This window comes from Bufo gargarizans, chromosome 4 (genome assembly GCF_014858855.1).
Source record: "Bufo gargarizans isolate SCDJY-AF-19 chromosome 4, ASM1485885v1, whole genome shotgun sequence".
Taxonomy (NCBI): domain Eukaryota; kingdom Metazoa; phylum Chordata; class Amphibia; order Anura; family Bufonidae; genus Bufo; species Bufo gargarizans.
Window position 1 is genome coordinate 237,162,184 of NC_058083.1, and position 10,191 is coordinate 237,172,374.

Sequence of the window (10,191 nt, forward strand, 5' to 3'; positions counted from 1 at the left end):
CTGATTCATTGAAATATTTTTTTCCTTTGACTTTAGTTCAATGTAAATCGGTTGATTTCTGGGATCTTTTCATTTTGAGCCAAGGATCCTGGCTTTCGACCGCGTGGCCTAACGGATAAGGCGTCTGACTTCGGATCAGAAGATTGAGGGTTCGAGTCCCTTCGTGGTCGCGATGATGCTTGCTTATAAAGCTGCTGTACAGAACTCGAGAAGCGTGGTTGTTTTTGTTTTTCCAGATACAATTGACAGCTTCTAAGAGAGAAAGCACTCTGTCAGAAAGGGGAATTTGAATCAACACCTTTATTTGGAGACCAGAACGCCACAGATCCTGGATGAATTTTAATTTTTGAGCCTGGGACCTCAGGGTACTTGGCCACCCTGACAAAGCGTTAAGATGTTGCCTGAGGGGTTGACATTTTTGGGAAAGCAAATCTACAAAATCCCTATTCGAAATGTTTAGATTTTACTTAAGAAACATCGTCATTGTAAGAAGATGGTGAATGTGTATATTTAGTGATCTGTGAGGAATTGAAATCAAGAGACTGTTTTGCTAGGGTTCCTAAATTTTACTCCTAATTGAACATTTCTAGACCTCGTGGTCTAATGTATTTGGCAAAAACCTTCGGGTCACACGATTGAGGGTTTGAGCTGTTTGGTAGTTTTCACAATGCGTGGCTTTAATGTTCTTGCCTTCTTTTAATGTTGACAAAAATGTTTAACCATGAAACTCCAATTTGCCATATTAATTAGGCAGCTAAAGCCAAAAACTTGCCGTCAAGGGTGTGTTTTAAACCCAAATCTCAGTTTGCCAAGCAGGACACCCATCTAAGGAGAAAGGAAAAAAAGAAGCACACTGTCAGAAGTGGGATTTGAACCCACGCCTCCATTTGGAGACCAGAACACCCCATACACGGAAGAGTTTAACTCTTGAGTCTGGCGCCTTAGACCACTCGGCCATCCTGACAAACTTCACTGCACCTTCAAGAGCGTTTAAAAAAAAATCGGGAAGCAAATCTACAAAGTCACATTTTCAAAAGTTTTAAATTTCATTTAAGAAACATTGTTCTATGATTAAACAATAGAGAATGTGTATAATTGGTAATATTTGACTGATTCATTGAAATATTTTTTTCCTTTGACTTTAGTTCAATGTAAATCGGTTGATTTCTGGGATCTTTTCATTTTGAGCCAAGGATCCTGGCTTTCGACCGCGTGGCCTAACGGATAAGGCGTCTGACTTCGGATCAGAAGATTGAGGGTTCGAGTCCCTTCGTGGTCGCGATGATGCTTGCTTATAAAGCTGCTGTACAGAACTCGAGAAGCGTGGTTGTTTTTGTTTTTCCAGATACAATTGACAGCTTCTAAGAGAGAAAGCACTCTGTCAGAAAGGGGAATTTGAATCAACACCTTTATTTGGAGACCAGAACGCCACAGATCCTGGATGAATTTTAATTTTTGAGCCTGGGACCTCAGGGTACTTGGCCACCCTGACAAAGCGTTAAGATGTTGCCTGAGGGGTTGACATTTTTGGGAAAGCAAATCTACAAAATCCCTATTCGAAATGTTTAGATTTTACTTAAGAAACATCGTCATTGTAAGAAGATGGTGAATGTGTATATTTAGTGATCTGTGAGGAATTGAAATCAAGAGACTGTTTTGCTAGGGTTCCTAAATTTTACTCCTAATTGAACATTTCTAGACCTCGTGGTCTAATGTATTTGGCAAAAACCTTCGGGTCACACGATTGAGGGTTTGAGCTGTTTGGTAGTTTTCACAATGCGTGGCTTTAATGTTCTTGCCTTCTTTTAATGTTGACAAAAATGTTTAACCATGAAACTCCAATTTGCCATATTAATTAGGCAGCTAAAGCCAAAAACTTGCCGTCAAGGGTGTGTTTTAAACCCAAATCTCAGTTTGCCAAGCAGGACACCCATCTAAGGAGAAAGGAAAAAAAGAAGCACACTGTCAGAAGTGGGATTTGAACCCACGCCTCCATTTGGAGACCAGAACACCCCATACACGGAAGAGTTTAACTCTTGAGTCTGGCGCCTTAGACCACTCGGCCATCCTGACAAACTTCACTGCACCTTCAAGAGCGTTTAAAAAAAAATCGGGAAGCAAATCTACAAAGTCACATTTTCAAAAGTTTTAAATTTCATTTAAGAAACATTGTTCTATGATTAAACAATAGAGAATGTGTATAATTGGTAATATTTGACTGATTCATTGAAATATTTTTTTCCTTTGACTTTAGTTCAATGTAAATCGGTTGATTTCTGGGATCTTTTCATTTTGAGCCAAGGATCCTGGCTTTCGACCGCGTGGCCTAACGGATAAGGCGTCTGACTTCGGATCAGAAGATTGAGGGTTCGAGTCCCTTCGTGGTCGCGATGATGCTTGCTTATAAAGCTGCTGTACAGAACTCGAGAAGCGTGGTTGTTTTTGTTTTTCCAGATACAATTGACAGCTTCTAAGAGAGAAAGCACTCTGTCAGAAAGGGGAATTTGAATCAACACCTTTATTTGGAGACCAGAACGCCACAGATCCTGGATGAATTTTAATTTTTGAGCCTGGGACCTCAGGGTACTTGGCCACCCTGACAAAGCGTTAAGATGTTGCCTGAGGGGTTGACATTTTTGGGAAAGCAAATCTACAAAATCCCTATTCGAAATGTTTAGATTTTACTTAAGAAACATCGTCATTGTAAGAAGATGGTGAATGTGTATATTTAGTGATCTGTGAGGAATTGAAATCAAGAGACTGTTTTGCTAGGGTTCCTAAATTTTACTCCTAATTGAACATTTCTAGACCTCGTGGTCTAATGTATTTGGCAAAAACCTTCGGGTCACACAATTGAGGGTTTGAGCTGTTTGGTAGTTTTCACAATGCGTGGCTTTAATGTTCTTGCCTTCTTTTAATGTTGACAAAAATGTTTAACCATGAAACTCCAATTTGCCATATTAATTAGGCAGCTAAAGCCAAAAACTTGCCGTCAAGGGTGTGTTTTAAACCCAAATCTCAGTTTGCCAAGCAGGACACCCATCTAAGGAGAAAGGAAAAAAAGAAGCACACTGTCAGAAGTGGGATTTGAACCCACGCCTCCATTTGGAGACCAGAACACCCCATACACGGAAGAGTTTAACTCTTGAGTCTGGCGCCTTAGACCACTCGGCCATCCTGACAAACTTCACTGCACCTTCAAGAGCGTTTAAAAAAAATCGGGAAGCAAATCTACAAAGTCACATTTTCAAAAGTTTTAAATTTCATTTAAGAAACATTGTTCTATGATTAAACAATAGAGAATGTGTATAATTGGTAATATTTGACTGATTCATTGAAATATTTTTTTCCTTTGACTTTAGTTCAATGTAAATCGGTTGATTTCTGGGATCTTTTCATTTTGAGCCAAGGATCCTGGCTTTCGACCGCGTGGCCTAACGGATAAGGCGTCTGACTTCGGATCAGAAGATTGAGGGTTCGAGTCCCTTCGTGGTCGCGATGATGCTTGCTTATAAAGCTGCTGTACAGAACTCGAGAAGCGTGGTTGTTTTTGTTTTTCCAGATACAATTGACAGCTTCTAAGAGAGAAAGCACTCTGTCAGAAAGGGGAATTTGAATCAACACCTTTATTTGGAGACCAGAACGCCACAGATCCTGGATGAATTTTAATTTTTGAGCCTGGGACCTCAGGGTACTTGGCCACCCTGACAAAGCGTTAAGATGTTGCCTGAGGGGTTGACATTTTTGGGAAAGCAAATCTACAAAATCCCTATTCGAAATGTTTAGATTTTACTTAAGAAACATCGTCATTGTAAGAAGATGGTGAATGTGTATATTTAGTGATCTGTGAGGAATTGAAATCAAGAGACTGTTTTGCTAGGGTTCCTAAATTTTACTCCTAATTGAACATTTCTAGACCTCGTGGTCTAATGTATTTGGCAAAAACCTTCGGGTCACACAATTGAGGGTTTGAGCTGTTTGGTAGTTTTCACAATGCGTGGCTTTAATGTTCTTGCCTTCTTTTAATGTTGACAAAAATGTTTAACCATGAAACTCCAATTTGCCATATTAATTAGGCAGCTAAAGCCAAAAACTTGCCGTCAAGGGTGTGTTTTAAACCCAAATCTCAGTTTGCCAAGCAGGACACCCATCTAAGGAGAAAGGAAAAAAAGAAGCACACTGTCAGAAGTGGGATTTGAACCCACGCCTCCATTTGGAGACCAGAACACCCCATACACGGAAGAGTTTAACTCTTGAGTCTGGCGCCTTAGACCACTCGGCCATCCTGACAAACTTCACTGCACCTTCAAGAGCGTTTAAAAAAAAATCGGGAAGCAAATCTACAAAGTCACATTTTCAAAAGTTTTAAATTTCATTTAAGAAACATTGTTCTATGATTAAACAATAGAGAATGTGTATAATTGGTAATATTTGACTGATTCATTGAAATATTTTTTTCCTTTGACTTTAGTTCAATGTAAATCGGTTGATTTCTGGGATCTTTTCATTTTGAGCCAAGGATCCTGGCTTTCGACCGCGTGGCCTAACGGATAAGGCGTCTGACTTCGGATCAGAAGATTGAGGGTTCGAGTCCCTTCGTGGTCGCGATGATGCTTGCTTATAAAGCTGCTGTACAGAACTCGAGAAGCGTGGTTGTTTTTGTTTTTCCAGATACAATTGACAGCTTCTAAGAGAGAAAGCACTCTGTCAGAAAGGGGAATTTGAATCAACACCTTTATTTGGAGACCAGAACGCCACAGATCCTGGATGAATTTTAATTTTTGAGCCTGGGACCTCAGGGTACTTGGCCACCCTGACAAAGCGTTAAGATGTTGCCTGAGGGGTTGACATTTTTGGGAAAGCAAATCTACAAAATCCCTATTCGAAATGTTTAGATTTTACTTAAGAAACATCGTCATTGTAAGAAGATGGTGAATGTGTATATTTAGTGATCTGTGAGGAATTGAAATCAAGAGACTGTTTTGCTAGGGTTCCTAAATTTTACTCCTAATTGAACATTTCTAGACCTCGTGGTCTAATGTATTTGGCAAAAACCTTCGGGTCACACAATTGAGGGTTTGAGCTGTTTGGTAGTTTTCACAATGCGTGGCTTTAATGTTCTTGCCTTCTTTTAATGTTGACAAAAATGTTTAACCATGAAACTCCAATTTGCCATATTAATTAGGCAGCTAAAGCCAAAAACTTGCCGTCAAGGGTGTGTTTTAAACCCAAATCTCAGTTTGCCAAGCAGGACACCCATCTAAGGAGAAAGGAAAAAAAGAAGCACACTGTCAGAAGTGGGATTTGAACCCACGCCTCCATTTGGAGACCAGAACACCCCATACACGGAAGAGTTTAACTCTTGAGTCTGGCGCCTTAGACCACTCGGCCATCCTGACAAACTTCACTGCACCTTCAAGAGCGTTTAAAAAAAAATCGGGAAGCAAATCTACAAAGTCACATTTTCAAAAGTTTTAAATTTCATTTAAGAAACATTGTTCTATGATTAAACAATAGAGAATGTGTATAATTGGTAATATTTGACTGATTCATTGAAATATTTTTTTCCTTTGACTTTAGTTCAATGTAAATCGGTTGATTTCTGGGATCTTTTCATTTTGAGCCAAGGATCCTGGCTTTCGACCGCGTGGCCTAACGGATAAGGCGTCTGACTTCGGATCAGAAGATTGAGGGTTCGAGTCCCTTCGTGGTCGCGATGATGCTTGCTTATAAAGCTGCTGTACAGAACTCGAGAAGCGTGGTTGTTTTTGTTTTTCCAGATACAATTGACAGCTTCTAAGAGAGAAAGCACTCTGTCAGAAAGGGGAATTTGAATCAACACCTTTATTTGGAGACCAGAACGCCACAGATCCTGGATGAATTTTAATTTTTGAGCCTGGGACCTCAGGGTACTTGGCCACCCTGACAAAGCGTTAAGATGTTGCCTGAGGGGTTGACATTTTTGGGAAAGCAAATCTACAAAATCCCTATTCGAAATGTTTAGATTTTACTTAAGAAACATCGTCATTGTAAGAAGATGGTGAATGTGTATATTTAGTGATCTGTGAGGAATTGAAATCAAGAGACTGTTTTGCTAGGGTTCCTAAATTTTACTCCTAATTGAACATTTCTAGACCTCGTGGTCTAATGTATTTGGCAAAAACCTTCGGGTCACACAATTGAGGGTTTGAGCTGTTTGGTAGTTTTCACAATGCGTGGCTTTAATGTTCTTGCCTTCTTTTAATGTTGACAAAAATGTTTAACCATGAAACTCCAATTTGCCATATTAATTAGGCAGCTAAAGCCAAAAACTTGCCGTCAAGGGTGTGTTTTAAACCCAAATCTCAGTTTGCCAAGCAGGACACCCATCTAAGGAGAAAGGAAAAAAAGAAGCACACTGTCAGAAGTGGGATTTGAACCCACGCCTCCATTTGGAGACCAGAACACCCCATACACGGAAGAGTTTAACTCTTGAGTCTGGCGCCTTAGACCACTCGGCCATCCTGACAAACTTCACTGCACCTTCAAGAGCGTTTAAAAAAAATCGGGAAGCAAATCTACAAAGTCACATTTTCAAAAGTTTTAAATTTCATTTAAGAAACATTGTTCTATGATTAAACAATAGAGAATGTGTATAATTGGTAATATTTGACTGATTCATTGAAATATTTTTTTCCTTTGACTTTAGTTCAATGTAAATCGGTTGATTTCTGGGATCTTTTCATTTTGAGCCAAGGATCCTGGCTTTCGACCGCGTGGCCTAACGGATAAGGCGTCTGACTTCGGATCAGAAGATTGAGGGTTCGAGTCCCTTCGTGGTCGCGATGATGCTTGCTTATAAAGCTGCTGTACAGAACTCGAGAAGCGTGGTTGTTTTTGTTTTTCCAGATACAATTGACAGCTTCTAAGAGAGAAAGCACTCTGTCAGAAAGGGGAATTTGAATCAACACCTTTATTTGGAGACCAGAACGCCACAGATCCTGGATGAATTTTAATTTTTGAGCCTGGGACCTCAGGGTACTTGGCCACCCTGACAAAGCGTTAAGATGTTGCCTGAGGGGTTGACATTTTTGGGAAAGCAAATCTACAAAATCCCTATTCGAAATGTTTAGATTTTACTTAAGAAACATCGTCATTGTAAGAAGATGGTGAATGTGTATATTTAGTGATCTGTGAGGAATTGAAATCAAGAGACTGTTTTGCTAGGGTTCCTAAATTTTACTCCTAATTGAACATTTCTAGACCTCGTGGTCTAATGTATTTGGCAAAAACCTTCGGGTCACACGAATTGAGGGTTTGAGCTGTTTGGTAGTTTTCACAATGCGTGGCTTTAATGTTCTTGCCTTCTTTTAATGTTGACAAAAATGTTTAACCATGAAACTCCAATTTGCCATATTAATTAGGCAGCTAAAGCCAAAAACTTGCCGTCAAGGGTGTGTTTTAAACCCAAATCTCAGTTTGCCAAGCAGGACACCCATCTAAGGAGAAAGGAAAAAAAGAAGCACACTGTCAGAAGTGGGATTTGAACCCACGCCTCCATTTGGAGACCAGAACACCCCATACACGGAAGAGTTTAACTCTTGAGTCTGGCGCCTTAGACCACTCGGCCATCCTGACAAACTTCACTGCACCTTCAAGAGCGTTTAAAAAAAAATCGGGAAGCAAATCTACAAAGTCACATTTTCAAAAGTTTTAAATTTCATTTAAGAAACATTGTTCTATGATTAAACAATAGAGAATGTGTATAATTGGTAATATTTGACTGATTCATTGAAATATTTTTTTCCTTTGACTTTAGTTCAATGTAAATCGGTTGATTTCTGGGATCTTTTCATTTTGAGCCAAGGATCCTGGCTTTCGACCGCGTGGCCTAACGGATAAGGCGTCTGACTTCGGATCAGAAGATTGAGGGTTCGAGTCCCTTCGTGGTCGCGATGATGCTTGCTTATAAAGCTGCTGTACAGAACTCGAGAAGCGTGGTTGTTTTTGTTTTTCCAGATACAATTGACAGCTTCTAAGAGAGAAAGCACTCTGTCAGAAAGGGGAATTTGAATCAACACCTTTATTTGGAGACCAGAACGCCACAGATCCTGGATGAATTTTAATTTTTGAGCCTGGGACCTCAGGGTACTTGGCCACCCTGACAAAGCGTTAAGATGTTGCCTGAGGGGTTGACATTTTTGGGAAAGCAAATCTACAAAATCCCTATTCGAAATGTTTAGATTTTACTTAAGAAACATCGTCATTGTAAGAAGATGGTGAATGTGTATATTTAGTGATCTGTGAGGAATTGAAATCAAGAGACTGTTTTGCTAGGGTTCCTAAATTTTACTCCTAATTGAACATTTCTAGACCTCGTGGTCTAATGTATTTGGCAAAAACCTTCGGGTCACACAATTGAGGGTTTGAGCTGTTTGGTAGTTTTCACAATGCGTGGCTTTAATGTTCTTGCCTTCTTTTAATGTTGACAAAAATGTTTAACCATGAAACTCCAATTTGCCATATTAATTAGGCAGCTAAAGCCAAAAACTTGCCGTCAAGGGTGTGTTTTAAACCCAAATCTCAGTTTGCCAAGCAGGACACCCATCTAAGGAGAAAGGAAAAAAAGAAGCACACTGTCAGAAGTGGGATTTGAACCCACGCCTCCATTTGGAGACCAGAACACCCCATACACGGAAGAGTTTAACTCTTGAGTCTGGCGCCTTAGACCACTCGGCCATCCTGACAAACTTCACTGCACCTTCAAGAGCGTTTAAAAAAAAATCGGGAAGCAAATCTACAAAGTCACATTTTCAAAAGTTTTAAATTTCATTTAAGAAACATTGTTCTATGATTAAACAATAGAGAATGTGTATAATTGGTAATATTTGACTGATTCATTGAAATATTTTTTTCCTTTGACTTTAGTTCAATGTAAATCGGTTGATTTCTGGGATCTTTTCATTTTGAGCCAAGGATCCTGGCTTTCGACCGCGTGGCCTAACGGATAAGGCGTCTGACTTCGGATCAGAAGATTGAGGGTTCGAGTCCCTTCGTGGTCGCGATGATGCTTGCTTATAAAGCTGCTGTACAGAACTCGAGAAGCGTGGTTGTTTTTGTTTTTCCAGATACAATTGACAGCTTCTAAGAGAGAAAGCACTCTGTCAGAAAGGGGAATTTGAATCAACACCTTTATTTGGAGACCAGAACGCCACAGATCCTGGATGAATTTTAATTTTTGAGCCTGGGACCTCAGGGTACTTGGCCACCCTGACAAAGCGTTAAGATGTTGCCTGAGGGGTTGACATTTTTGGGAAAGCAAATCTACAAAATCCCTATTCGAAATGTTTAGATTTTACTTAAGAAACATCGTCATTGTAAGAAGATGGTGAATGTGTATATTTAGTGATCTGTGAGGAATTGAAATCAAGAGACTGTTTTGCTAGGGTTCCTAAATTTTACTCCTAATTGTAACATTTCTAGACCTCGTGGTCTAATGTATTTGGCAAAAACCTTCGGGTCACACGATTGAGGGTTTGAGCTGTTTGGTAGTTTTCACAATGCGTGGCTTTAATGTTCTTGCCTTCTTTTAATGTTGACAAAAATGTTTAACCATGAAACTCCAATTTGCCATATTAATTAGGCAGCTAAAGCCAAAAACTTGCCGTCAAGGGTGTGTTTTAAACCCAAATCTCAGTTTGCCAAGCAGGACACCCATCTAAGGAGAAAGGAAAAAAAGAAGCACACTGTCAGAAGTGGGATTTGAACCCACGCCTCCATTTGGAGACCATTTTCGTAAAAGTCCGGGTTCGGGTTCGGTGTTCGTCGCTTTCTTGGCGCTTTTGTGACGCTTTCTTGGCGCTTTTTGAAAGGCTGCAAAGCAGCCAATCAACAAGCGTCATACTACTTGCCCCAAGAGGCCGTCACAGCCATGCCTACTATTGGCATGGCTGTGATTGGCCAGAGCACCATGTGACCAGCCTCTATTTAAGCTGAGTCACATAGCGCCGCCCATCACTCTGCTCTGATTAGCGTAGGGAGAGGTTGCGGATGCGACAGTAGGGCGATTAGGCAGATTAACTCCTCCAAAGGACTTCACTTGATTAATCGATCGATCTGCAGCTGTGCATCATTGAGCTGCTGAACTCAAATGCTCACTCACTGTTTTTAGGCTGCCCAGACCGTTGTCAGTCACTTTTTTATGGGTGATCG

General features: G+C 40.2%; 17 non-coding genes across 17 annotated transcripts; 9 read left to right on the forward strand and 8 right to left on the reverse strand.

The window, feature by feature from the left end:
- The first annotated feature begins 97 nt into the window (after positions 1–97).
- Positions 98–170, forward strand: TRNAR-UCG. Its single transcript has one exon. It is a non-coding gene; the product is annotated as a tRNA-Arg (tRNA).
- A 684-nt stretch (positions 171–854) lies between these two features.
- Positions 855–964, reverse strand: TRNAL-CAA. The gene is made up of 2 exons: positions 927–964; positions 855–900 (listed from the first exon to the last, which is right to left on the reverse strand). It is a non-coding gene; the product is annotated as a tRNA-Leu (tRNA).
- Positions 965–1,206: 242 nt separating this feature from the next.
- TRNAR-UCG lies at positions 1,207–1,279 on the forward strand. Its single transcript has one exon. It is a non-coding gene; the product is annotated as a tRNA-Arg (tRNA).
- A 684-nt stretch (positions 1,280–1,963) lies between these two features.
- On the reverse strand, positions 1,964–2,073 carry TRNAL-CAA. The gene is made up of 2 exons: positions 2,036–2,073; positions 1,964–2,009 (listed from the first exon to the last, which is right to left on the reverse strand). It is a non-coding gene; the product is annotated as a tRNA-Leu (tRNA).
- Positions 2,074–2,315: 242 nt separating this feature from the next.
- Positions 2,316–2,388, forward strand: TRNAR-UCG. The gene has a single exon. It is a non-coding gene; the product is annotated as a tRNA-Arg (tRNA).
- A 684-nt stretch (positions 2,389–3,072) lies between these two features.
- Positions 3,073–3,182, reverse strand: TRNAL-CAA. The gene is made up of 2 exons: positions 3,145–3,182; positions 3,073–3,118 (listed from the first exon to the last, which is right to left on the reverse strand). It is a non-coding gene; the product is annotated as a tRNA-Leu (tRNA).
- Positions 3,183–3,423: 241 nt separating this feature from the next.
- On the forward strand, positions 3,424–3,496 carry TRNAR-UCG. The gene has a single exon. It is a non-coding gene; the product is annotated as a tRNA-Arg (tRNA).
- Positions 3,497–4,180: 684 nt separating this feature from the next.
- On the reverse strand, positions 4,181–4,290 carry TRNAL-CAA. Its single transcript has 2 exons — positions 4,253–4,290; positions 4,181–4,226 (listed from the first exon to the last, which is right to left on the reverse strand). It is a non-coding gene; the product is annotated as a tRNA-Leu (tRNA).
- A 242-nt stretch (positions 4,291–4,532) lies between these two features.
- TRNAR-UCG lies at positions 4,533–4,605 on the forward strand. The gene has a single exon. It is a non-coding gene; the product is annotated as a tRNA-Arg (tRNA).
- A 684-nt stretch (positions 4,606–5,289) lies between these two features.
- TRNAL-CAA lies at positions 5,290–5,399 on the reverse strand. Its single transcript has 2 exons — positions 5,362–5,399; positions 5,290–5,335 (listed from the first exon to the last, which is right to left on the reverse strand). It is a non-coding gene; the product is annotated as a tRNA-Leu (tRNA).
- Positions 5,400–5,641: 242 nt separating this feature from the next.
- On the forward strand, positions 5,642–5,714 carry TRNAR-UCG. The gene has a single exon. It is a non-coding gene; the product is annotated as a tRNA-Arg (tRNA).
- Positions 5,715–6,398: 684 nt separating this feature from the next.
- On the reverse strand, positions 6,399–6,508 carry TRNAL-CAA. Its single transcript has 2 exons — positions 6,471–6,508; positions 6,399–6,444 (listed from the first exon to the last, which is right to left on the reverse strand). It is a non-coding gene; the product is annotated as a tRNA-Leu (tRNA).
- Positions 6,509–6,749: 241 nt separating this feature from the next.
- Positions 6,750–6,822, forward strand: TRNAR-UCG. Its single transcript has one exon. It is a non-coding gene; the product is annotated as a tRNA-Arg (tRNA).
- A 685-nt stretch (positions 6,823–7,507) lies between these two features.
- Positions 7,508–7,617, reverse strand: TRNAL-CAA. Its single transcript has 2 exons — positions 7,580–7,617; positions 7,508–7,553 (listed from the first exon to the last, which is right to left on the reverse strand). It is a non-coding gene; the product is annotated as a tRNA-Leu (tRNA).
- A 242-nt stretch (positions 7,618–7,859) lies between these two features.
- TRNAR-UCG lies at positions 7,860–7,932 on the forward strand. Its single transcript has one exon. It is a non-coding gene; the product is annotated as a tRNA-Arg (tRNA).
- A 684-nt stretch (positions 7,933–8,616) lies between these two features.
- TRNAL-CAA lies at positions 8,617–8,726 on the reverse strand. The gene is made up of 2 exons: positions 8,689–8,726; positions 8,617–8,662 (listed from the first exon to the last, which is right to left on the reverse strand). It is a non-coding gene; the product is annotated as a tRNA-Leu (tRNA).
- Positions 8,727–8,968: 242 nt separating this feature from the next.
- Positions 8,969–9,041, forward strand: TRNAR-UCG. The gene has a single exon. It is a non-coding gene; the product is annotated as a tRNA-Arg (tRNA).
- Positions 9,042–10,191: the final 1,150 nt, after the last annotated feature.